The 27,757-nt window shown below is 44.0% G+C and overlaps 1 long non-coding RNA gene across 1 annotated transcript; it reads left to right on the forward strand.

The window, feature by feature from the left end:
• Positions 1–19,765: 19,765 nt before the first annotated feature.
• Positions 19,766–22,262, forward strand: LOC124701030. Its single transcript, XR_007001899.1, has 2 exons — positions 19,766–21,465; positions 21,912–22,262. It is a non-coding gene; the product is annotated as an uncharacterized LOC124701030 (long non-coding RNA).
• Positions 22,263–27,757: the final 5,495 nt, after the last annotated feature.

The raw sequence follows: 27,757 nt of genomic DNA on the forward strand, positions 1-27,757 counted from the left end.
GACCGTGATCTCACTAAGCTTTTCTACCAAGAAGCTCTACCAACTTAGCAACCAAACAGTAGTATTGGAGACAGTAACTGTGATATGATAAGAGGTGAGGTGGCTATGTTGGCAAGATGAGGTCCCATTTTTTTCCCCTCTGACATGTACATGTTTGTTGTTTGTACTACTTGTTTGCCCCCAATTATTGATGGTTCATTCCTTGTGTCCAGATGAACGAAACAAATCAATGACGCTTTAGGGCGTGATTGGTAGCTCACATTAAGGTTAACTAAGCTCCGGTAGCAGAAAATTGCCTGATTGGATGACTGGGTTGCCGGTGCGTCGTAGCTGGCAGATGGTCAACACACCTACGGGTCAGGCCAAGGAGTAGCTTACTACCCGCATGTTAAACTTGTCTAATGATTTTAAAAGTCCATTAGAATGGCTAAATGGAGTTTCTTCATGCGAGAGTTTGGCTGGTGCTGAGCTCAGGATTGGACGACAGTTTGGAGGGCGTTCAGGCCAAATGGACGGGCAACGTGGCCGTATTGAGCGTCAGATAGGAGGAAACACGCGGCATCATAGCTTCCTCGCAACGATTCGATGCCTTCCTCTTTTAACCGGCGATGCATGTACGCGCGGTTAGCTTTTTTTGGCCTTTCTGGGAGCTTCGTTGTTCGTATGATCAGGCATCAACGCGCCCTGGGCGTGGGAGATGTACTGGAGCTCGCTACATGAAGAGCAACAAAGACAAGCGAAAAAAGATACTTCGTACGAGATTGCAACTCTACCTCCACGAGGCCGAAAATAAAAGGCTTCTATTCTGAAAAGGCAAAAACAAAAAAGAAGTGTTCTCTTGAGGGAAAGAGGAAGAGAAGTTCAATTGGATAGCAAGAAAACACAGCCGCCGTCGCGACGTCGAGAATACGTCCTGAAAGACGTATCAATCACGTAGAAGAAGAGGCCGACGACCGATACAACTCCACACACACCCAAGACGATACATAGCCCAGCAGCTTACAACACCCCGCCACAAACGACCCGATGAGAACGACCCGCCCCCAGCATCCTACCAAAAGAGGTGAGGAGATGGAGCACGGAGCCACCGAACCGCGTCACGAACCAAGAGAGACACCACCATAGCACGATCGCGACTCCAAGGCAGCCCGGACCAACGTACCTCCCCTCATGAGCCTAGAAGAGTCGGCGAGGAGAAGGCGAGATCCTTCGGAATTGGAGAAGCAGCTGACTAGGTTGCATCCACCACGTCGTACATAGCGCCTCGAAGCCCCATGCCCTAGCCAGCAGCCAACACCGGCAGCGCATCACAATGTCCAGCCTCCAGTTACACATCGGCCTCTCCCCAAGAAGCCCCGACAACGTCTTCAAGAAGAGAACGACGTTGTGGCGCCGCCGTCGCCTTGCCCGAGACCGGACATAAGGTTTCCTCTGGCACCAGAGGAGAGGGAGGCACGGTTGGGACCAAAGATCACGCCTTCAGGAAGGAAGCGGCGCCCTCAGGCGTCGCCGTGATCCGCACCGGGCAGAGCTTTCACCCTGGTCCTTCACCGTACCCACGATGCCGCCAGCGGCGAACTGGAGGCGATGGATGGGGAAGCAGACGCCGGCTTGGACCACCACCAGAAAGGCAAGAAGCCACACCGGCCTCACCGTCGCCGAAGAGGAGAGCCGGCCACCACCGGCCTCACCGGCGGCCAGCAAGAACTCAAAGGAGGGAGCTACCTTGCCGGCCAACCACCACCGCTGGCGCGCCCACGCAGTATGCCGGAGACGGGGCTCCTCGCGCCGCCACCACGCCCCGAAACCGCGGCCCGCGCCGGCCCGCACAGGCCCAGTTCGAGCCCGGCCGCCAGGCACAACCACGACCACCACGCGAAGCTGCACCGACCACTGCCGCCTCCATGTGCGAGAGGACGCCCCTGACACGGCTCGCCGGCCACCGCCGTGTGATACGTCCAAAACGTATCTACTTTCCCGAACACTTTTGCTATTGTTTTGCCTCTAATTTGTGTATTTTGGATGCAACTAACGCGGACTAACGCTGTTTTCGACGAACCGTTCCGGTGTCTCGTTTTTGTGCAGAAATCCAACTTTCGGGAAAAACCTCGGGATTTTGACGAAAGGGCCTATTTTCCCGGAATAATGACGGAGCCGGAAGGACAATTGAAGTGGAGGCCCGAGGGCCCCACACCACGGGGCGGCGCGGCCCGGGGGGGCCCGCGCGGCCATGTGGTGTGGCCCCTCGGCCGGCCTCCGACGCCCCCTTCGGACTACTTATTCGCCTCGACCTAAAAACGCACGGGGAGAAGTCGAAGTCGCCAGAAACCCTCCCGAACGCCGCCACATCGCGAAACTCCGTCGCGGGAGCCAGAAGTCTCCGTTCTGGCACTCCGCCGGGACGGGGAATTGGAGGAGATCATCACCGCCATCACCGCCAACGCCTCTCCATCAACCAGCAATGTTTCCCCCATCCATGTGTGAGTAATTCCCCGCTTGTAGGCCGAAGGGGATGGTAGGGATTGGATGAGATTGGTCATGTAATAGCATAAGATTGTTAGGGCATAGTGCCTAGTGTCCGTAGATGGTACTTTTATGATATTGTTGCAACTTGTTATGCTTAATGCTTGTCACTAGGGCCCGAGTGCCATGATCTCAGATCTGAACATGTTATTATTTCATCATGATATTCATTGTTTATGGTCTTACCTGCAAGTTGTATACACATGTCGTTGTCCGGAACCAATGGCCCCGAAGTGACAGAAATTGGGACAATCGGAGGGGATGGTAGCGATGTGAGGATCACATGTGTTCACGGAGTGTTAATGCTTTGCTCCGGTACTCTATTAAAAGGAGTACCTTAATATCCAGTAGTTTCCCTTGAGGCCCGGCTGCCACCGGCTGGTAGGACAAAAGATGTTGTGCAAGTTTCTCATTGCGAGCACGTACGACTATAATTGGAACACATGCCTATTGATTGATTAGTACTTGGACACCGTTTTATTATTATCCGCAAATGCCCTGCTATGATTGTTACATGAGTTTCTCTCATCCATGCAACGCCCGTCATCCGTCCCCGTGCCTACGGTATTTTAATCCTCGCTGTTTACTAAAATCACTACTGCTGTCTTTGTTACTCCGTTGTCTGTTATTTCACTATCGCTATCTGCTATAAAGCTGTTACTATCGATAAACTCTTGCGAGCAAGTCTGTTTCCAGGTGCAGCTAAATTGACAACTCCGCTGTTAAGGCTTTCAAGTGTTCTTTGTCTCCCCTTGTGTCGAATCAATAAATTGGGTAATACTTCCCTCGAAGACTGTTGCGATCCCCTATACTTGTGGGTCATCAAGACTATTTTCTGGCGCCGTTGCCGGGGAGCATAGCTTTATTTGGAAGTTCACTTGGATTGATATTGTTCGCTGCAAATTCTCCATCATGGGTAAAACTCGCGATACTAAGGTCGCCATATTACCATCCACTACAAGAAAAGGTACAACTCTAAGTACCTCTGCTGCTCTTGATTCACCATCTGTGATTGATAAACTTGTTTCACCACCACATGCTTCAAATGCTGGTACTTCTGCTGAATCTAAAAACTCTCATAATATTGATAATATTTCTGCTGTGCTTGATGATAGTGGTTCATTGGGAACTTTTCTAGATGCTTCAATTGCTAGATCTAGACAAATTGAAAATACTGAAACTCCTGATGTTACTACACCTGTTAATTCACCTGAACTTGAATACTCTAGTGATGATCTTGATGAAGATTATGTGGAACTTGATGATGATTTTATTGAAAAATGCCATGCTACTACTGATGCAAGAAAAATTAAAAAGTTGCTTACAGAACATACTGTTAGATATAAACTGTCTCCTGATTCTAAATTTGCCACATCTCCTATAAACATTAAGGATAAAGATTATGATTTTTCTCTTGATCTATCTCATATAGCTATTGTTGAGAAAATACCTTTTTGTGGTACTGAAAAAGAAAGTGCTGTTGAACACATGACTGAGTTATCTACTTTGAGTAGCTTATTTTCTGATGATGTTAAGATGCGTACTTACTTTGTTGCTAAAATTTTTCCATTCTCATTAAAGGATGACGCTAAAACTTGGTATAATAGTTTGCCACCTAGCTCTATTAAAAGTCCAAAAGAATTGCTTGCTGTTTTCTTTCGGAAATATTTTCCTGCTAGTGCTCAACATGCTCGCTTTGCGAGAGAGTTTATAATTTTGATCGGGGAGATGAAGAGAAATTGCTCGAAGCTTGGGCGAGATTTTGCTCTCTTATTAGAGCTCTGCCCGACCATGATTTAGAGAAGCATGATTTACTTGATATATTTTATAGTGGACTAACCATTGAGTCTAGGGCATACCTGGATAGTTGTGCTTGGTTGTGTTTTCGGGAAAAGAACTCCGGACGACGTTGAAGAATTATTGGCTAAAATAGGCCGGAATTATGATGATTGGACTACGCTCGAACCAACTCCAACGCCAATAGTGAAGAAGAGGGGTTTAATTAAATTAAATGATGAAGATATGAGGGAAGCCAAGAAGTCTCTCAAGGAGAAAGGTATTAAATCGGAAGATGTGAAGAATCTACCTCCAATAGAAGATATATGTGAGATAATTCCCCCTTCATCCATGATTGAGGTAAATTCCCTTCAACGCTTTACTAGGGAAGATATTCCGTATTCAAAACCTCCTGCACAATGCTTAGATGAGTTTGATAATTATATTGTTAAGCAAGAAAATTTTAATATGAGAGTAGAGAATCATCTAATGAAAAATTCTCAAGCTATTAGTCAATTGCATGATATTGTGGAGAGAACCTCCAATGATGTTAAGATGCTTGTTAAACATTTTCATATGGTTCAAACTCAAATTGATCAACTCACTAAAGTGCAAAATGACTTGTTAGGAAATAATGCTAAAGAAAAACATGCTTATGAAGTAACAACTAGAGGTGGTGTCTCTACCCAGGATCCTCTATATCCCGAAGGGCATCCCAAAAGAATTGAACAAGATTCTCAACGCATTGAACCTAGAGCTCATTCTAAGAAAAAGAAGAAGAAACATAAAAATGTTGTAGAATCCTCCGAACCTGCTAATGATCCTAATAGTATTTCTATTTCGATGCTTGAAACCGAAAGTGGTAATGAACATGATAAAGATAATGATAAGAATGATACTCCCGATAAAGAAGAAGTTGAAGAAGAACCTGAAAAGCATGCTAAAAATAAAAAGTATACTAAAGAAGATTTTATTGCTGAGAAACATGGTAATGAAAGAGAACCTTGGGTGCAAAAGCAAATGCCTTTTCCTGCTAAGAAACTAAAATCAAAGGAAGAAGAACACTATAATAAATTCGTGATTGGATGAAACCTTTATTCTTGCAAATCCCTTTGATCGATGCTATTAAATTGCCTCCTTATTCAAAGTATATGAAAGACATTGTTACTAACAAAAGGAAAATCCCCAATGAGGAAATTTCCACTATGCTTGCTAATTACTCTTTTAATGGCAAAGTTCCAAAGAAGTTGGGCGACCCAGGTATACCTACTATTCCTTGTTCTATTAAGAATAATTATGTTAGAACCGCTCTATGTGACTTGGGAGCCGGTGTTAGTGTTATGCCTTTTTCTCTTTATAAGAGACTTTACTTAGATAAGTTGATACCTACTGATATATCCTTGCAAATGGCCGATAAATCTACTGCTATTCCTGTTGGTATATGTGAGGATGTTCCTGTTCAAGTTACTAATAACTGCTTGATATTAACTGATTTTGTTGTGTTGGAAATGCCTGAAGACGATAATATGTCTATTATTCTTGGGAGACCTTTTCTTAACACCGCAGGGCTGTTATTGATTGCAATAAAGGAAAGGTTACTTTCAATGTTGATGATAAGGAACACACCGTCTATTTCCCCAAGAGGATTGAAAAAGCGTGCGGAGTTAATACTATCTCTCATGTGAGAACTATCAAAGTGGGAACTATTGATTGTCCTATATATGAGCCTAAAGAAGAATATCAAACTCTTGTGATTGGATCCATATCAATACAATTCAAGGTAACATGATTGATTTGAGGTTTATTTCTTCATATGCTATGTAAAATTTATTTGGTGGCAAGACTTGATCAACCTTGTCAACAAATACATCTTATATGCATAGAGGAGGTAAACAACATCTCTTTCTTCCTCCACTTGCTTTAGTTGCTGTAGCATTTTTAATTTGCAAAGTTTCTTAGTTGATTTGAGATTTCAAAAATTTTCCTGGCCAGTAATAATAAACTTAATACCCAGAAAATGTGCATTTTTCAAAGTTTTCAAAAATTCGCGAAAATTACACCGTTGGTCCTATTTTTCGACGAGGCACCGGGAGCACCGGAGGATGACCCGTGGGGCACCACGGGTGCCACACCACGAGCCGGCGCGGCCAAGGAGGTGGCCGCGCCACCATGTGGTGTGGGCCCCTCCTTGCCCCACTTTGTCATCTCTTTCTCCCAGCACCTCTCTCCCGAAAAAACTCGAACCAACTTCCTCTCACTCGCGTTTTTGCTCAAGAACTCCAGATTTCTCGATCTCTTTGTTCAGCTCAGATTTCCTGCTGAAATTTGGCACATTTGCTCCTTGGTATGTGACTCCTCCACCCATCCAAGTAGAATTTTGTTTGTTTGAGTAAATCTTGAATATTTTGCTGCTGTAGGTAACATGTTTAGTGAGCTTGCATGCTTGTTCTAAGTGGTAGAAACTTGTTTTGATGCATGATTAGTACTCTAGCAAGTTCCTATAGTAGTTTCCCTCAATTATATGTCACCAAATCAAGTTTTATATTGTTTGTTGAAAATTTCAGAAAATGGAAGGAGGTAGGCACCAACTCAACCAACATGAGTTAGAGGTGCCACAGGTCATGAGAGTTCACCGAGAAGAAGGAGTATATCCCACTTACTATCCGTGTGCGGATTTCATGAGAAGTGCAGGGATCTTGCAGGACGTTCAAAGTTTAATCTCTCATGCAGGATTGGATGATTTTGTTGATGGGGAACCATGCCAATATGTGAAACTCACTATGTCGGTAGTGCAAGATTTTAAATTCAATTGGTCACGATCTAACCCCATGGTTCAGTACAAAATTTATAATAGAACTGTCAACTTGCCATTCGGTGATTTTTGTGCGAGCAATTAGAGTGCCGCAATGGGGATCATGCGAGAAGATAAAGGGATCGCCGCAAGAGCTTTTAGACCTCTTCAAGATGATTTGTCATGGAAGGAGCTTCTCAGAGGATGATGGTAAAATCAGTAGTATTCATTTCCCAGCTATTCGTTACTTCGCCTATTTCATTACCAAGTGCGTTCTAGCGAGAAAGAATGGAGGTAAAATAACTATCCCGGATCTAGCCTTTCTAGCTGCTGCATTACAAGGTAATAGGACTTATAACTTGGGAGCTTTGATAGCCAACAGACTTGCCACTAACCGTGAGAAGGGAGGAATTTGTGGGGGTCTCATCGCCTCTCGCTTATTAGCTATGCATAATGTAGGACCTCACCATCTTGATATTCCGCTCCCCATGGAGAAACTTGACATAGCTTCTATGATTAAGCATGAATTTCTTTCTGGTTCGTCTAATTTAGGGAACCTGTATTATAGAATAACATTTTACAAGAAATCTTGGACAAGGACTAAGAAAGTTGAAAAATTAGTAGGATTGCCTGCACCTTCTCTGTTTAACCTTGATTCCAGGGAGGATTGGTCAGTCACGGAAAGTGCAGTTAATGCATACATCGAGGGAGGAAGCCATCATGCACGAGACAACACGGATGAGGTCGAGGAACACCTCGACTCGTCATCCGATGCAGCAAGCTCTTCGCATCAACACATTGGGCATGAGGAGCCTCCACGCTTCTCTTCTGCATCGGTACCTTATTATGACTACTCCATGTATGATCCACCGGCGTGGAACCCAGACCCTCGATGGGGTTGAACTCCACTTAGGCCAAAAGCCTAAGCTTGGGGGAGGTATACCGGCATCACTCATTCTTTGCATATTATGATTGCTGGATACTTGTATATACTTGTTTAGTCTCTTTGAGTGGTTTTCTAATGAGAGGGAGATGATATTTGGGGAAGTGCTGCCTGAAAACAGATTCTGGGCTGTTACCGTAAAAATTCGTGCGCACAACCAGAACGTTATTTTGAGTTGAAAATTTTTGTGCAGGTTCCCCAGGTTGTCATCTAACTTTCATTAGTTGAACACTTTTTGAACTGAGCAACGTAAGATTTTTGTAAAAATCGATTTCTGTACTGCTGTCAGGTTTTAGCAGATTTCTGTCGTCTCGCTTTTCTGTGTTTCTTTTAGTTTGCTATTTCTTGCTTTAACTTTGTTTCCTTCCCAAAACACAAAAAGACCAAAAATATTTCTGTTGTTTCTCTTCATCATTTGTTTATCTTGGTTTCTTGCATTTGTTTCGCTTTATTTGCTATTGCTAGTTTGCTATAAGAAAACCCAAAAAGATTTTGCTTTGTTTGCTTGTTTCCTTTTGTTCTTATTCTCAAATTCGAAAACACCAAAAATATTTGCTGTTCTTCTTTGGTTTGTAAAGTTCATCATGAGTTCAATGGTCTTTGGTGGCTGGAGCGTGGTTTTCATTTCATATTATCCAAGCTACACAAGTGAAAAGGCAATAATGACGATCTACGACAATCCGATTGTGGTGAGAGGCTGGTATGAACTCTATTTGTTTTCATTTTTGTACATATACTCATCCATGTGAGCATGCTTAGTTGGTTCATGTGAGGTATATGTTATTTAAGAAAGTTTAGTAGTTCATGATCTCTCATGATTAGCTCCAATTTATTAATATGAGTAGCATGTCATGGATGTTTGCTTGCATTGTTTTATTCATAAGTAAGTATGGCGTTGTGGTATCCTCCTCTGAATAATTCATTTATATCGACTTGGCACATGCTCACGCATGCATATGACTGAACACGAGTCAATTAAGCCTCAATGATTTACATTGCTTCAGAGTTCTTGTATCACTTTTATGCCTCGGTTAATTTATTTTGCCGCAAGCATGATTATGACGAGTCATCGCTCTCTTGATTTGTCGCTCCCTAGTCTTTTGCTAGCCTTCACTTGTACCGAGCGGGAACGCTGCTCGTGCCTCCCAACACATGAAAACCAAGTTATTCCGGAGTGTCCACCATAAATACCTATGCATGGCATTTCAAACCATTCCAAGTAAATTCTCATGCGCTACCTTTAAAATCTTCAAAATGCTTCTTAATTTGTGTTAATGTTTCATAGCTCATGAGGAAGTATGTGGTGTTTAGCTTTCAACCTTGTCATTTACTTTTGACGGACTCTCATATGGAATAGTGGCACATCCGCTTATCCAATAATTTTGCAAAAAGAGCCGGCAATGGGATTCCCGATCCCGAACTAATTAACTTAAATAGACACTCCTCCATGGTTTGTGATTGTTGGACGGCACCCGAAGGATTCGGTTAGCCATGGCTTGTGTAAGCAAAGGTTGGGGGGAGTGTCATCATCATAATAAAACTAAACTAAAAAAGGCACTCCTTCATGGTATGAGATTGTTGGCGAGTGCACCCGAGGATTCGGTTAGCCATGGTTTGTGTAAGAAAGGTTGGAAGGAGTGCCACATAAAAATGCCAATAATTCATGGGAGCCGCTCTTGAAAGTCCGGTTGGCGAGGTAGTTGGTGTACCCATTACCATTCGTTGACAACAACAAACACCTCTCAAAATAATTTTACTCCTGCTTTACAAAAGAAAAGCTCTAGCGCATGTTAATCCCTGCTTCCCTCTGCGAAGGGTCAATCTTTTACTTTTGTGTTGTGTCTCCATTATTTCTTTGAGCACTATCTTGAGAGCACAACTGTCATTTTTAGTATGATATGCTTGTCTCAAAATATGATTGATTGTGGTATAACTTTGATGCTTTTATCTTTGACAATCACTACTTCTAGTCTTTCTATGAACTCCAGAGGTGCCCGGGCATTTATGTGTTGCCAATCAAATACAGGCAAGCGAGATACCACTTTATCATACTCTCTTATGAACATTACAATCCTGCTTATATACATGATTCATGATGCTTATTATTAATTGTTGGTACCTCTTCATGATTGACATAGCTCGTTAGATGATCTTATTTGCATGTACCTTATTATGAACTCGCTCAAGTATTAGCCATATCATGAGAATATATACATCATATGAGCAAATGTGTTCGTGAAAGTTCTTTTATCGCTCGGTTGTTAACTCGAATTGCTTGAGGACAAGCAATAAGCTAAGCTTGGGGGAGTTGATACGTCCAAAACGTATCTACTTTCCCGAACACTTTTGCTATTGTTTTGCCTCTAATTTGTGTATTTTGGATGCAACTAACGCGGACTAACGCTGTTTTCAGCGAATCGTTCGGTGTCTCGTTTTTGTGCGTAAATCCAACTTTCGGGAAAAACCTCGGGATTTTGACGAAAGGGCCTATTTTCCCGAATAATGACGGAGTCGGAAGGACAATTGAAGTGGAGGCCCGAGGGCCCCACACCACGAGGCGGCGCGGCCCGGGGGGCCCGCGCGGCCATGTGGTGTGGCCCCTCGGCCGGCCTCCGACGCCCCCTTCGGACTACTTATTCGCCTCGACCTAAAAACGCACGGGGAGAAGTCGAAGTCGCCGTAAACCCTCCCGAACGCCGCCACATCGCGAAACTCCGTCGCGGGAGCCGAAGTCTCCGTTCCGGCACTCCGCCGGGACGGGGAATTGGAGGAGATCATCACCGCCATCACCGCCAACGCCTCTCCATCAACCAGCAATGTTTCCCCCATCCATGTGTGAGTAATTCCCCCGCTGTAGGCCGAAGGGGATGGTAGGGATTGGATGAGATTGGTCATGTAATAGCATAAGATTGTTAGGGCATAGTGCCTAGTGTCCGTAGATGGTACTTTTATGATATTGTTGCAACTTGTTATGCTTAATGCTTGTCACTAGGGCCCGAGTGCCATGATCTCAGATCTGAACATGTTATTATTTCATCATGATATTCATTGTTTATGGTCTTACCTGCAAGTTGTATACACATGTCGCTGTCCGGAACCAATGGCCCCGAAGTGACGTAAATTGGGACAACCGGAGGGGATGGTAGCGATGTGAGGATCACATGTGTTCACGGAGTGTTAATGCTTTGCTCCGGTACTCTATTAAAAGGAGTACCTTAATATCCAGTAGTTTTCCTTGAGGCCCGGCTGCCACCGGCTGGTAGGACAAAAGATGTTGTGCAAGTTTCTCATTGCGAGCACGTACGACTATAATTGGAACACATGCCTATTGATTGATTAGTACTTGGACACCGTTTTATTATTATCCGCAAATGCCCTGCTATGATTGTTACATGAGTTTCTCTCATCCATGCAACGCCCGTCATCCGTCCCCGTGCCTACGTATTTTAATCCCGCCGTTTACTAAAATCACTACTGCTGTCTTTGTTACTCGTTGTCGTTATTTCACTACCGCTATCGCTATAAACTCGTTACTATCGATAAACTCTTGCGAGCAAGTCTCGTTTCCGTGTGCAACTGAATTGACAACTCCGCTGTTAAGGCTTTCAAGTGTTCTTTGTCTCCCCTTGTGTCGAATCAATAAATTGGGTAATACTTCCCTCGAAGACTGTTGCGATCCCCTATACTTGTGGGTCATCACCGTGCCAGGCCCCGCCAACCTCCGCCGAGTTGCACCGCCGCCATGAATCAGAGCCGCCCCGCACGGCCCGCCACGCGCCAGGTAAGGGAGAGCCCGCCGCCGCCGGCAGGGGGAGAAGGGGGAGCGGGAAGGCGGGGCTAGGGTTTCTCCCCTTCGGCCGCCGCGGGGACGACCAGGGGAGAGAGAGTCCATTGCCGTCGCGTCGTCATCGCGAGGAACAGGAATTTCAAGAGGCCTAGTGCCGAAAAAGCAGCCGCAAAGCCCCGGGAGCTCTGCCTTCTTGCCGGCTTCTGTTTCGCTTTGCTATGGTTTTGACCAATTCAATGCAGGTAACACAAAGCTCCTAAAAAAACAAAGCTCCTGGATGCTATGCTCACTAAAGAAAACTCAATTTCCCTCCGCGAAAGAAGTACTAGGTTATCAAACATAAATACATACAATCTAACAAAAAAAAGATTTGCTAAGAAAAAGTTTGCAACCAACTAAATTATGTATAAAATAGGTTGTAGCTTCTTGCAACCAATTCTTGTTAAGTGTTTTTGCCAAATCCTAAGAAAAATGTGGTGGTTTTTTTGTCCCACGGAGGTAAAGTGGTTGCGTTTGGTAATTTGAGAGTGGTGGTTTTATGCTCTTAGCATCTATTCTCTTGCACCTTTTGCAATTGACAATATGTCTAAACAAAAAAAAAAACACATGGAGACACTTCATGCTACAACATATACATAACTGGGTTTTCTTCAAAACCAGATAAGGAAGGATAGCTGGTGTAGGTTGCGAAAGAAAGTTGTTCATCATAGCTGATGTGATGTTAATGATGATATGTGAGGGCTAAATTGGCACTAGGCAAGTAGGGAGACCCACATAAGCATCCAATCAGCAACTTTTTTGCAGACATGATCCAATCAGTAACTAGTTAGACTATGAGATGTATGAAAAGTCTATTTGTCACTGGAGGTACGGTATTATATGATTTTTGTACTTTCAACAGTTATATTTTCTCCCTGGAAGAAGAACTTGCCTAAGAGCAAGTTTAATAGTATAGTCAGCTGGCTATAAGCCAAGTGCCATGTCATCTATAACCAATTTAGAGATAGCATATACAATAGTGGCTATAAAAATGTTCTATTTTATCAATGTATGACCCACCTTTCACTCTCATAAAGTGTCTAGGAGAACTTGCATTAAGAGCCCACTCCTCTTCTCTCTCCTCCTCTCTCTCCTCCAACTAAGCAATAATATACTATTTTAATTCTTATACTCCAGCTAACTAGAATTTATTGTACTTGCTCTAAGCGTCCTCATCCACCAGCTGTTGGTTGGCTACGGACAACGAGACAATCATCCACGAGTTGTATGCAAAACGTTTTTGACAAATGGGCTGCAAATCAGAGTCAATGCAGGTAGGTGGGTATACAACTATACATTCACACATACACACGTATGTATGGTCATAGGCATTCGTGCGTGCGTGTGAAACTACAATCATGTATCGTGGGCGAAGAGCTGCAATTGGAAGTTTCATCCACAGATTAGTACTTCGCCACTAGCAGTAGACTCATTGATACTACTTAATTTGGGCTAATGGTTTTCTTCTTCTCTGGCCACCAGGAGATAAATTTCCATTTGGAGCGATCATTAACCCGGTCAAATGATGCCAACATCACAATCAGAATAAGATACTTCATACTTAATCACATCCTCTCTCTCTCTCTTTTTACAGGAAGAATACAAAACGCATAGTACCTCTAAATTTCGCATCACCAACAGGGCATGAACAAAAATTCAGACAGATCAACAGAACGCTCTCTGACTTAACAGTTAACAAATACCGCCAAAACTCTTGAAGATATTTATCTCTGAAGCTCCACATTGCTAGAAGAATACACTACCAAAACGCTGCCATCCTTGTTTTTTTTCACTAGAAGATTACGGCACACACTCATCTTTTCTTGTCACCAACAGGCAACAGGGCATGCACAAAAATTCAGTTACTCGTAAACAATGGTGGCAAAACTCTTCAACATAATTAATTCTGAAGGTTTGCATTTCTAGAGACCATGGTTGATGCAAGGACATATCCCCAAAGATTTCTGTGATCGGCCTGATAGACATTGCTCTTTCCTTAATATTCAGTACCATGACATGACAAATTAAATTCCCTATCTGAAAGTCCATTGTGGGATGAAGTGGACCATCAATTGTTTTTGCGATCTAAAAAAAAGATCATAGACGCATCACTCTCTGCCAGTGGTATATATTTACAACTGGTAATGGCCCTTTGATATTTTGATTATCCGAGAGCAGTGCAAGTGACATCGACGGCTGCCTACGCAGGAGACCGGCTCTCAACGCCTCGACGGTGCGTTTCTGAAAGACAGACAGAGACCCTGAAATTCTGTAGATCAATCTCAAACACTGCAAGGGCATGATCATCTAGGAAGACATTTTTTGTCGGAATTTATTGGAAAGTGCACAGCTAAATAATCTTGTTGTTTCTCCAGGGATAGAACAAAGGACACAAACAGAAGCAGGGCACTACATGATTGCTAGTTCTCTCTTGAAATCAGTCAATCACATCATATGTTTGTGCATAATCAACTTTGCACTCGTGCAGCGATGAAAAAAAGACATTTATTGGTTGAACGGCGGTTGCAGGTTAACCTAAATGTGAGAGAGGTTACATCTTGCCAGGATGGCTTTTCATTCGCTATAAGCTTGAAGTGAACAATACAGCATGTATTCACCTAGCCACAAAGGTGGCCAAGGATCCACCTTGGGACTAAAGTTACCATGGATTCGCCTAAGAACGTAGCTACAGATCCGACTAATCCATCTAGCTTCTTTAGCTTCAACGGTTCTGTCTTGATTTGGTCGACATTAGGACAAAAATGGTTGCCGTGGGACCAAAGTTACCATGAATATGCCTAAGGACTGAGCTACGGATCCAACTAATTTATCTAGCTTCTTTTGCTTTAACGGTTGCGACTTGCTTTGATCGACAGGAGGGCAAACGGGTGCTAACATCCATGCCGCGGTCCGGTGGGAACGCGACATCTTGAACCTCCAGACCGATGTGCCAAAAGGAAGCCTTTCCGCAACTCTGTCACGGCGCTCGTCGTCATGCCTTCGCAAAGGGGACTCATCCTCGGTGCCGGTGCTGGTGATTGCGATGCCGAGCTCGACATCAAGCTGTAGTGGAGAAGGGCCCAAGCACTCGATTTCTTTTACCGAAATCTTTTAGGGGTCCTTCCTGTAAAGGTGCAGGTCCTGGTTGTATTTTTTACCTTTCTTTTAGGACCTTTATGCAAATTATAACCTCACCACCATAAGTGTTAGCAGCTTCTAGGTCCTTTGGACTCGATCCTCATTCAAAAAAAAAGGAATCCCATCGATCTATCCCGTCGGGCCACTTTTATCATGTGAGTATATATATAGAACTGATAGATCGATGGTAGTATTGACAAACATAAAATTACTTTTAGTATTCCCTTCAGCTCTAAATATTCGCCACATGCTTAGTGAATCCAGTGCGATCGAGCAGATAAGCCCGATGTACATGGGGGCTAAGTCAAGACCAGGCAAATACGCCTTGGCCCGCGATAGTGCGGTGACCTAGTATACTACTGCATGTTGTAGTATACAAGTCGTTGATATGATCTTTATGAAGGGACTTCTTCACAAATATCACATCCCTCAGAGTGGTACAACAGAAACATTGCAGGTCATAACACTCGAGATTACATTACAATCACAGACTTAACAAATTGGGATTCTCACAGGTCCGATGAGAACACCCTAAGATACTAGTTAAATTCATTACAAACCAACATAAATAGTAAACTGAGCTCAGCAACTTATTTAGGTAAGTTTCTACGCTGCTCAACTCTATAACACTAGGGTATGATACTACTCCTCCGCCTCATTGTTGTCGGGCCCGTAGACTATCCCATAGTCCACACCTTCCACTCCTCCGGACAGATCAGGTTCTTCATAGACCAGCTCGTAGTCGCCTTCCGGTGCTCCGTCAGTGGCCTCCACTTCATTATCACAGTCTAGCAAGGGTGTCGAAAGAAAGTGAGTACAAAGGTACTCAACAAACTCAAAAGGAAAAATGTGTTTGATGCACTAGCTACGACCATTGATCAGGAAATCTCCGGTTAATGCATGTTTCGCAAACATTTCTTCAAAAGGTTTATTTTATTCATAAAACTATGCCTGCCAGTCTTCACAGGTTGAACAGAGCTTCATGGAGTTTCTTTCCTGCCACGTTCGTAGTTCCCTTCCCGGAACAAGGAGTGACTGCCACAGTTTGATACCCGCTGCAGAGGTGCGTTACTTTTCCCATAAGAGAACTTATCCTTGATACCAACCGAGACACGTTTCTCGTCCACACTTCCTTGGTGTGGGGTCAGGTGTAAGATCCAAGCCAATCACTGCCTTCTCCGCGACCTTGCATACCCACCCTTTTTTCCACCCGTACATCCCCGGTAGACATCTCCCGATCATACGGCTTTACCCCCAATGTACGTCGGACAATCCCTCATAGACGATAGAGCCTCTCATCCACACGGATGGGGATTTTAAAGGATTTCCCAACCTACTGCAGTGTTATCCCAACACCCAGCCAGGCTCCACCAGGTCCGTTGATATGCAAGAGGGAAAATATACAACTGACTTCCCCAGAGCCATTATAGATCTTATGGTTAACGCGAATTGTACGGTGCTAGAATCACTAGACAACATTGGTGATTAGTCCTAGATTAATAGAACCCTTGCAATGGAACCTCCACCTTATCAACACATACCATGGTTCCATTGCCCACCACATAGTCATATTCATAATTGGAAAAGTAACATTTTGCTTTTCAATGCAGGAATGATAAGTATAGTACTTTTGCGGTAAATTGATAGAAATAATCAAGGTGACATGAGCAAGAGTGAACTTGCCTGATGACTGCGAGATAATGCAGTTCGAAGTGTTGGATTGAACCTGAACCTCGGGTTCTGTAAAGAAGCATCATTATACGATAAAGACAATGTTATAAGATCCAAATGATGCATGTATGGATGTATTATTTCATGTTGGAACCCTTATCCCGACAAGGTTATTACAGATTTAGGGTTGAGTTAAGGATTGGTACCTTTGGCGGTACTTTATAAATATTTAAGTACTTTATCATGGTTTGCTTTTCTAATAAGAAAAGAATAAAATATAGTTGATATTTTCCTTTGGAAAATATTACTTTCAAATAAACAATTTGAAAATTAGGGTTTCCCATATTTGGGAATTATTCATGAATTTTGAATTATTAAGATTTTCCCTCTTTTTGGAAAATCTTAACTTTGAAAAGAAATGATTTGGAATAATAGAATTCCCTTTGAAATTATTTGAATAATAATTATTTGAATTCATTTTGAATTTTCCTTGATTTTTAAATCCAAGGAAAATTGTAATTTAAAATTTAGAATTTAAATTGGAATTCAAAAATTTCAAAATTAGAAATTGTACAACAATTCTCATTTCTTATTTTATTCTTGTTAAGATTAATTTATGATTCATTAATCCTATCTTTCTTGAATTTTTAGAGGTGTTTTCCATTTATTTTTATTTGGTAGAATTCACAAGTTATTTGTAAAAACAAAAGACAAAAATACACTCGCTCTATTGGGCCAACCCACCATTTTGGCCCATTTGGACGGCCCACCGAGCCAATCCAAAACGGTTCGCTGGAACCGAACCAGGTCAACCCACCTCACTCTCTCTCGTTCTCTCCTCACTCGCGAAACCCTAACCCTAAGGTGATTCGGTGGCGACGTCGCCGCCACCATGGTCGCCGCCTGCTCCGGCCATCTCCGGCCGAGCTAGGGCTCCCCGTGGTGCGCAGATGAACCAGCGCATGATGGTGCGTCGATTCATCCGTCTTGATTCATCGTCTGCGTCTTTGGCAACTCGAGCGCGCGCGTGCTGCTCACGATCGCTGATGAACTGGTGGCGATCTCCGGCGATCTAGGGTTCCTCGCCAACCCTGGATGCTCGCCGCCCTCTCTGGTGTTGTGCGTGACTTGGCATGGCTTGGCCATGGTCTGGCGTCGTCGTGGTTGGCCGTGCCACCGTGCTGCCATGGCCGCCGCTTCACCCTTCACCAGGTAATCCCCTTTGCTCCTTCTACCTCCTTTACTCCACCTATTCCTTCTCGATTTATGCATCTGGCTCTACTGTGTATGTTGCTGCTGTGCTACCGTGTTGCTCTGCTGCTGTTCTTGCTTGCCTGTGCTGTGTTGTGGTGCTGCTGCGCATGTTATGCTCTACCCTAATCCTACTAGTGCCATTTCTATGCCTACTGGCTTTCTATCGTCGTGCTCAATCCATTGATTCATGCCTATATGCTCGTGCAAATGGTCACCGGTCCTTGTGTAAATGACTAATGGTCTTGTTCATATGCTTACCGGCTTGTTCATATGCTCATTGAATTGCTATTGGCTTATGTTTGCTTCATCGACACTTGTGATGTCGTTGATGCTCACCTATGCTCGTGTAGCTTCGGTTGATCCACTTTTTGGATTACTGCTTGTCTCTCGATGCTCGCTATGCTTGGCTTGATCTAATTGATCCATTTGATCAATTAATTGCTAGTGACTCGGTTACTAGTGAATTTCATTTGCTAAATGGATAAATTGCTAGCTGTTGTAGTTACCGATGCATGCTAACAATGCTTATGCATCTGAGTATGTGTTGCTGTTGCTTTACAGTGATGCCTTGACATAATTCATGTATGGATTTGTTATGTATTGCTTTCTGGATGAATGGATTATTGATGAACTGCTTATGCAGTGATGCTTAAGTGTCTTGCTATGCATGATTTGATATTTCCATGGATAGTTTGGAAATGAATAAAGTATGAATCCATTACTGGATAGTGATGTCTTATCTGCTTTTGAAAATTAGGGTTTCCCATATTTGGGAATTATTCATGAATTTTGAATTATTAAGATTTTCCCTCTTTTTGGAAAATCTTAACTTTGAAAAGAAATGATTTGGAATAATAGAATTCCCTTTGAAATTATTTGAATAACTACTATACTAACCGGGAACAGGTTCGATTTTTCTCATAATTTTGGGCCTTCCTGAGGATTAACAAGCTGCAAACACGTGTTGTTTTAGGTGATATGCCCTTTTGATACTTCTTCTCTGTGTACAGTTTGGGTCTGGTTAGCGTTTTTAATGGTAAGTCAGGTTAATAGGTGTGCAGTGTTTTGCTTCCATGATGTTTGTCCTGTGGGTTAGCTTGATGCGGCATTGGTGTGCCTCTAGCTACAACGAGCCTGGGATAGTGGTGGACCAGCTCTGTCCATATTGTCAGCTGTTGAGCTTTGCCAAGCGGTCAAAGCGGCGTTGGTACACATGTCCCCATACGTGGGCAGTTTTCCCGTATCTTCTCTCTCTTTTCATTATTTTTCCACCGAATCTCTGCCGGCCTATCCCTGCATTATCTCCTCCCTACCCCTGGCTCTTCGTGTCCTTCACCGGCGAGCTGCTCCGGCCGACATCTGGTGCGCTGCTCGGACATGAGGCGGCGGATTCAAGTGGAGCGCTCCCAAGATCAGCTGATGGCTGGTGGTGATGCGATGCAGTGAGGATCGGGAAGAGCGACATGGAGCAGCGGTTGCCGGCACGAAATTCCCCTTATCCCTACGAGCTTGGGGAAGTCTGAGAGCAACATGGGGTGGCGGTGACCATTCTTCTTCGCCTACGGACGGACGGCGGTGCCGACTTTCCAGGCGGCCGGCGCGACACTGCCTAGCGGGCGAGGAAGCCGTTGAAGAAATTGTTCGCCCCCCTGGTTTACCTGCGCCGCCCTCTCGCCATCGGCGTGCTACTCCCCTCGATGGATGTGCTGCGTGGATAATTTACTTCCTTCCATCTTATTTTGTTTCCTTGATGTACGCCTTGGGGTTGCCTTATTGTGGATTGTTTTCCTTGATGTATGCCTTGGGGTTGCCTTATTGTGGATTGTTTTCCTTGATGTACGCCTTGGGGTTGCCTTATTGTGGAGTGCTTTCCTTGATTTAGGAGTCGTATGAGTTCATGGTGGTTGTCGCCGGCGGGGCTGGCTCGCCTCCTCTGCCTCCTTGCCGGCGTGGCGGTTTGCAAGATGATGTTGACTGCCGTCGCATCTCATGTACGTGGTGGACTGGTGAGCGGTCTAGCTCCTTTCGGCAGTGCGTGTTTGGGGCCGTGGTAGGCCTTCAGTTCGTAAGCAGGGTAAGGTTGAGTCTGCCGTTCCTCATGTCCTGCCCGCGATCGATGCACCTTTGAAAGTAATCTTTCCACTAGCGGTATCGACGCCACATCTGCTATATTTGACTAGGGAGAGGTGCCCCAACTCCACCCCTACAGGTTGTCGTCAATTGCACCGATGCTTGGGCCATGCTAGGTTTGCACCCATCAGCCAATCAAATTTTCACCTGCTATTTGGGTTTCTTCGGTTGTAGGTGTACTAGATATTTTTTATGGTTTGTTGGCATGTTCATATTGTCCATCGACTCAGCCTACAATTGCAGGGAACATCGCTGTGATCTGGCCAATCTCGCGAGCTCTATTAGCGGTGCACAAGAAGGACTTTTGTGCAATTTTATTCTTGAATCGATACAGCACGAACATTGCAACTGAGGCAATCATGCATTAAGTTACATGTGGATTGTTTCCAGACTACATAGGCATCATCTTGCCTCTGTGGGAAAACTAAAATTTTGCTACAATTTTCTTGAGGTGGTTGCCCTCGGCCAGATGAGGGCGTTTATGCTGGCAGCCTCAATATATACAGTTCGTTCCCAGATATGCCACCACTCCACCACCAGCCCGGAGGGCATACCTCCAAGATCCACCTTCCTATTTTGATGTTTTCTGTCTTTTTTGTCACAATTGTTAGTTCTTTGGAATTTGGATACAATGAAAATTGTAAGTGTTTTTTTATTCATCCTATCTCCACTTTCAGGTTGAATTATGTTGTTTAACAATCCACATGATTAGATTTGTTTACATTTACTTTATTAGAAGCTCAGTATTGTATCTAACAATTTGTAGCAGACATAGACTTTGAGGCTAAGTCGTCATGTTATGGCCGTTCAATCGGCACGGTAGCTCGGTATTGTATCTAACAATATGGCCAACTATGTTTGTAAACCCTGGATTTTTCTGCCCTGCTTAGACTTTCAGACTAAGGCATCAACGTACAGTCGTTTATTTTACTTGGTTAATTAGATGGAAATGGAAGATGAAGAACTTGATTTTGGTTGATTCGAATCTTGGATGCCCAACTCTCATTTCCTGTCTATGTAGCTCTTCTGTTGTTCTTGTCCGTATTTACATGCTCCTTTTCTTGGAACTGTTTCTAATTTATGCTTGCTACCCTCTTATTTATTTGGTTTGAGAGAACTTAACCATTGACAATATGAATTGTAGGGTTAGGCCTGAAGATTGTGTACTAGATGTTCAAGGTATGATGTTGTGCAATTTTTACTCCATATGTGTTTTTTCTCACGAAATTATTTAGTTCATTTGGAAATAAGTTGTTTGGCAATGTACACTACACAAGTACAACATGATTAGATTACAGTATGACATGCCGGGCGGCCCGCTGCCGGTATTTTGATAATACCATGGTCATCACTCATCATTATGCATCTCACTCTTTTGTTTCTGAACTCTGCAGGCTGTTCTTATATGGCAAGGTAGTAAGGATGGAACATTCTCTACTTTATAAAGATTTATATTTTGAGTGGGTGCAGATAGTTTGTATTTTTTTTGTATTCGTGTATAGGTTCAGAGAGTTATGTATTCATCTTGATTAGGCTTAATTAATTGTTGCAACTTCTTAATGGTTATGAAATGAACTTCTCAGATGAAAGGGGAATTGTTATAAGCTTATATCAGTTCAGCTGCTATTCATGTAACATGCCATGCTTAGATGAGAGTGGAACTAATTATTTTTTACAAACTGCATGCGACTATGTAATTTATAGAGGTTAGATGATAGGTGAATTAATGTGTTTCTAATCTACCCAACTCCTAATTTGTGCAATCCATTATGCTTTATTTCAGTGGCTACAGTACTATATAGTTTGACAAATTTGAAAAATATTAGTGTGTCTCCGTACTTCTATAATTTTGTTTTCAGAACACCTGGACTGGAGAGGAGGAGTTGTGTGGGGATGTTGATGGAGTCTTGAGGCTCAGGAAAAGTGGATAAGTCATTTTTGACTGTTACATGACTATGAGTTTAGTTTGGTTCTCTCTATTACTTAGCTATGTAAGTCACAGCTTTGTGCCTGTAGTGACGACAATTGGGTTACTATCAAGGCCGCTGACACATTAGGTTGTCAATTTGGACATTAGGTTCTCAATTTGCCAAATAGGGCTGAGAATTTTATCTCCTGAATGATAGTGATATACTCTACTGAAACATATTGGTTAACAGAATCATGCCTTTCCTATTTGTTGATGTTAAAACTTTGATCTGTTGCTTTAATGCCATTGGTATATTCCTGCTCTTTCTTCCTTTTGCAATCCATGCTCGAGTCGCAGTTGAGTCCTAGAGGTATGCATGTGGTTCCGCTTCTTCTGGTTCTTTCTTTTGTTCCTCCTATTTTTTCATAGGTTATTTTCTTACATGTGTGCCAGCGGCAATAACACAAGGGCTCTAGATGATGATAATCTACATTCCGTTGTGACTAAATAATCTATATTTTCTTTCATTGATACTGAATATCCTGGTGTATCTGGAAAATTTTGATCGTAGACTATGGAAGACACTGTAACCTATTTTCAGCTACGATCTACCAAAGTGCCCCTTTACGTGCTTTTCATAATTATCTTTCAGATTCAGCTCGAGTCTGTTAGGTATAGCACTATTTTATCCTGGCGTATTCTACTCTTTCTGTTGAGAGAAAATATTACAAATATTGGCAAATCTGAGTAAAGATCCAATGCTCTTCAAGGTCAAGTGAGAAGACATGATTCAGAATACTATTAATGAAATCATGTTGTTGTACAGTTTCATTTCTGTAAATGCACATGTCTTTATATGTGATTCTGAAATTAATGTTCCGTTATTTCTTACTAGGTCTAAATTAGCAAATAACCCTTTTCGATCTGGATGATAGAACAGCTTTATATATACCACCCACCTCCCAAACTTTACAACTATCGACACTGATTCAAAATAAACAGAGGTTTGAATTCTCCAAACTATGGTTTGTAGTTTGCCTGGATAAGAAGTTCGATTGAGAAGTGGACCGAGATTTATGGTGCCAATGTTTTCTAAATTATTAATGTGATGTGTCTCCCCAAAAAGAAAATTAGTAATCAGACGCAAATTATAGATATAAATATATGTTAATCCTATGGATTGTACACCTCAGAACTTGCCTTTTTCTTTTGGAGAGGAAACATCATGTTTGGGATTCACGACATGCTTACTATTTTTTATCCACAACAGGTTATTTCATTAGAAGATTACTTGGTGCCCGCCGTTGTTTCCAACCCAAGATTTTCAGCTCCCTTTCATCACCGAGAGCGCCTGCCTGAGACTGTCTGTGCTTTGTGCTGTTGAGTTCTATGCGAGGTACCGAAAAAATGCCTTGCAGGATAACCTAGAGAGCATGCAATACGGTTTAATTATTGGGAACCAATTATAAGGATATAAAGAAAACTCTCTTCCATCAGTTCACGTTGTTGTTTGAATCAGCATTGTATCAAAAGATATATTAGTATGACGAGCTAATCTCTTCTTTTGTGTGAATATATTTACCAGGCTTATTAAAACCTTTGCAACAGCCATATCATGTCACGCGCGCGGCATGCCGCCGCGCCACGGCTTGCTAGTAATAATTATTTGAATTCATTTTGAATTTTCCTTGATTTTTAAATCCAAGGAAAATTGTAATTTAAAATTTAGAATTTAAATTGGAATTCAAAAATTTCAAAATTAGAAATTGTACAACAATTCTCATTTCTTATTTTATTCTTGTTAAGATTAATTTATGATTCATTAATCCTATCTTTCTTGAATTTTTAGAGGTGTTTTCCATTTATTTTTATTTGGTAGAATTCACAAGTTATTTGTAAAAACAAAAGACAAAAATACACCTGCTCTATTGGGCCAACCCACCATTTTGGCCCATTTGGACGGCCCACCGAGCCAATCCAAAACGGTTCAGTGGAACCGAACCAGGTCAACCCACCTCACTCTCTCTCGTTCTCTCCTCACTCGCGAAACCCTAACCCTAAGGTGATTCGGTGGCGACGTCGCGGCCACCATGGTCGCCGCCTGCTCCGGCCATCTCCGGCCGAGCTAGGGCTCCCCGTGGTGCGCAGATGAACCAGCGCATGATGGTGCGTCGATTCATCCGTCTTGATTCATCGTCTGCGTCCTTGGCAACTCGAGCGCGCGCGTGCTGCTCACGATCGCCGATGAACTGGTGGCGATCTCCGGCGATCTAGGGTTCCTCGCCAACCCTGGATGCTCGCCGCCCTCTCTGGTGTTGTGCGTGACTTGGCATGGCTTGGCCATGGTCTGGCGTCGTCGTGGTTGGCCGTGCCACCGTGCTGCCATGGCCGCCGCTTCACCCTTCACCAGGTAATCCCCTTTGCTCCTTCTACCTCCTTTACTCCACCTATTCCTTCTCGATTTATGCATCTGGCTCTACTGTGTATGCTGCTGCTGTGCTACCGTGTTGCTCTGCTGCTGTTCTTGCTTGCCTGTGCTGTGTTGTGGTGCTGCTGCGCATGCTATGCTCTACCCTAATCCTACTAATGCCATTCCTATGCCTACTGGCTTTCTATGCTGTGCTCAATCCATTGATTCATGCCTATATGCTATGCAAATGGTCACTGGTCCTTGTGTAAATGACTAATGGTCTTGTTCATATGCTTACTGGCTTGTTCATATGCTCATTGAATTGCTATTGGCTTATGTTTGCTTCACTGACACTTGTGATGTCAGTGATGCTCACCTATGCTCTGTGTAGCTTCAGTTGATCCACTTTTTGGATTACTGCTTGTCTCTGATGCTCTGCTATGCTTGGCTTGATCTAATTGATCCATTTGATCAATTAATTGCTAGTGACTGGTTACTAGTGAATTTCATTTGCTAAATGGATAAATTGCTAGCTGTTGTAGTTACTGATGCATGCTAACAATGCTTATGCATCTGAGTATGTGTTGCTGTTGCTTTACAGTGATGCCTTGACATAATTCATGTATGGATTTGTTATGTATTGCTTTCTGGATGAATGGATTATTGATGAACTGCTTATGCAGTGATGCTTAAGTGTCTTGCTATGCATGATTTGATATTTCCATGGATAGTTTGGAAATGAATAAAGTATGAATCCATTTTGAGAGTGATTCGGAGGCACTCTTAGCGGTATTTGGGCTACTGGTTGGGTCAATGTCTTCTGGTCCCGTAGGTGCCTAAGTGCCGCTAGCTTGCTTCTTGTGGCCGACCTCTCTCCACGAATTTTGAGGGCGGGTTGTGGCGGGATGTGGGTAAATTTTTTATGTGTCGCTGACGAGTCGGGCCCACCACTTCTCGCCTCGCTTTTATTGTGTCCGCCATGCCTGGATTATTCTCTGTGGACCGGGGATGGGCTCAGGATACCGGACCGGGCGGAAAAAGGTTTTAGGGCGTGCGGTTGGGAACAAAAAAATGTCCGACGGCGTCCTAAAAATCTTTGGAGAATGTTTTAGAGGACGCAACATAGGTATGATAAAAATTACTTCCTGCATTATTATTTTCGGATCGACACACGAAGTAGGAGCAGGTCTTTCTCATGATTATAGTCGGCTGACATGTTCTCGCGTGTGGCCCGTCACGGATGTGGCGCCACACCTACACATGCATGCCAGACGATCTGATCCGTCACCATCCAACGTCCTACGTGTATCCATTCAAACGACACGAGCAGCAGCGCACGCACAGAGGCCAGTAGCAGGTGCACTGTGCGCGTTGACGCGTCGTACGTGGTGCGCACTGCACCGGAACCAAGGCCGTTCATCGATCAAGTTGTTGTTTGTCATCTTGCCAGCTCTCGACACACTGATTCGGCAATCTTCAATGGCCCGGTCTATTTCGAACATCAAAAATACCGGTATTGATTTGTTTGAGTCGATCCCTGAAATCGGCTGTTTGGCCAAGATAGTAGAGCAGAGGCAACGGCCCGACTCATTTTTTGACCTCATACTCGGCCGTGCAAATGTCATAACAGGGTGTGGGCGTCGCAGCTGGTGGCCGGTTCCGACTCGCCGGAAAAGAGGACTTGCCTTGTTGCCGGCATATACTCGCAATGACGTGTAGAGCAGCCCTGGCCTCCGACGAGCAGCGGCGGTAATAGCAACAACGACAGGGTAGGACAGCTGGCATCACTATGGGAAAACAGCTCGTTACCGTGCGACGATTTGCACGGCAAAGAGCTCCATATGCACGACAAAATCTTTGCCGTGCGATACCGCACTGCAAAGATCACACGGCAATGATTCCAATGGTAACGAGACCTTTGCCATGCGGCTCGCCTATGTTGCACAGCAAAGGCTTTGCCGTGCAACAAAGACTTTGCCGTGCGTCCAGATCGTTGCCGAACGAGCGTGCATTGCCGTGCGGCAGGATACTTTGTTGTGTGCCGCGGCATTTCCGTGCGCCGTGGCATTGCCGTGCACGCAGCATTGCCGTGCGTCGGCACCTTTGCCGTGTGCCGCGCATCTGCCGTGACCAACTCTTTGCCGTGCGCCGTAGCTCCAAACGCACGACAAAGACTTTGCCGAAGGCTACCATGTGCCAAAGGGTCCCAAGCTTGGTTTTTCATATGTATATGTTCTAAACAAACCTAGAACAATGAAAAAGTACGTTGGTGGAACCTCGTGCGGAGAATTCTTCAGGGTAGATCCGTCGGGGCACACATACCGTTGTTTTTTGGGGGGTGAGGAGGGGGGGGGGGGACGACCGCCGGAGCACCGAAATCCCACTAAATCTTGTATGTGGACCTTCCTCACATGTGTGAAACTGTGGTGAAAGGTGTAATTGTGCAAAAATAGCACTCTGGTGTGACCTTCCTCACATTTGCGCGATAACACTTAGCAGATTTTCCGAAGCGCATATTGCCCCGAAACTCTGATATATGTGGGGGGGATAAAGATGAAGAGTACTTTTGTATTGCACATTGTCTTAAGTAACACTAATAAATAGTCATCAAAAAGTAAAACTAATTTAAAAAAATATAAGTATTACATGAAATAAAATATAAAGAAAAATAGAGGAAATGTCACCATCCAAGCTGCACGCACGGCAAAGGGTAAAGCACGGCAATGCCCAAAGCCTTTGTTGTGCAGTGATTTTTTGCCGTGCAGCGTATTAGGTGATTGCCGTGATAGTTTCTTGCCATGCGCTGTCTTCACACTTTGCCATGCATGGTTTCTTTGTCATGCGCTCCGTTCAGATATTGCCATGCACATTTTCTTTACCGTGAGTTCTACTTGGTGCGCACGATAAATAATTTTTTGCCGTGCGTGGACTCACGACAATGATTTGCTGCACGGCAGCCCCTGTTTTCCCGTAGTGCGCATCATGTGGTGCTATTTAGGTAGAGAATGGCTTGCGTGTGTCACTGATGGGCAGTCCTCGGCGATTTACACAAAAATAACCCAAAAGTGGAAGAAAAGCACAGACTGACCCTCCGGTGAAATTATTTCACAAATCTAACCCTTTTGTGTGGCGCCTCTCCCACGGGCGCCACACGTGCCCATGTGGCTCCCCTCCTGCCGGCGCCACACACCCAGCCGACGTGGCCCCATCGACGCTGAGCTGGTGCGCCCGTCCGACGTGGCAGCATGTGTGGCGCCCCTCCCAACGGCGCCACACATGCACTTGGAATCCCCCAAAACATACCGTGGGACAAATCCTCCGGGACTTAGCCGTTTTGCGAGGCTCGATGTGTGGCGCCGATGACACGGGCGCCACACTAGCCCGTG

The sequence above is a fragment of the Lolium rigidum genome, chromosome 1 (genome assembly GCF_022539505.1).
Source record: "Lolium rigidum isolate FL_2022 chromosome 1, APGP_CSIRO_Lrig_0.1, whole genome shotgun sequence".
NCBI classification, from domain to species: Eukaryota; Viridiplantae; Streptophyta; class Magnoliopsida; order Poales; family Poaceae; genus Lolium; species Lolium rigidum.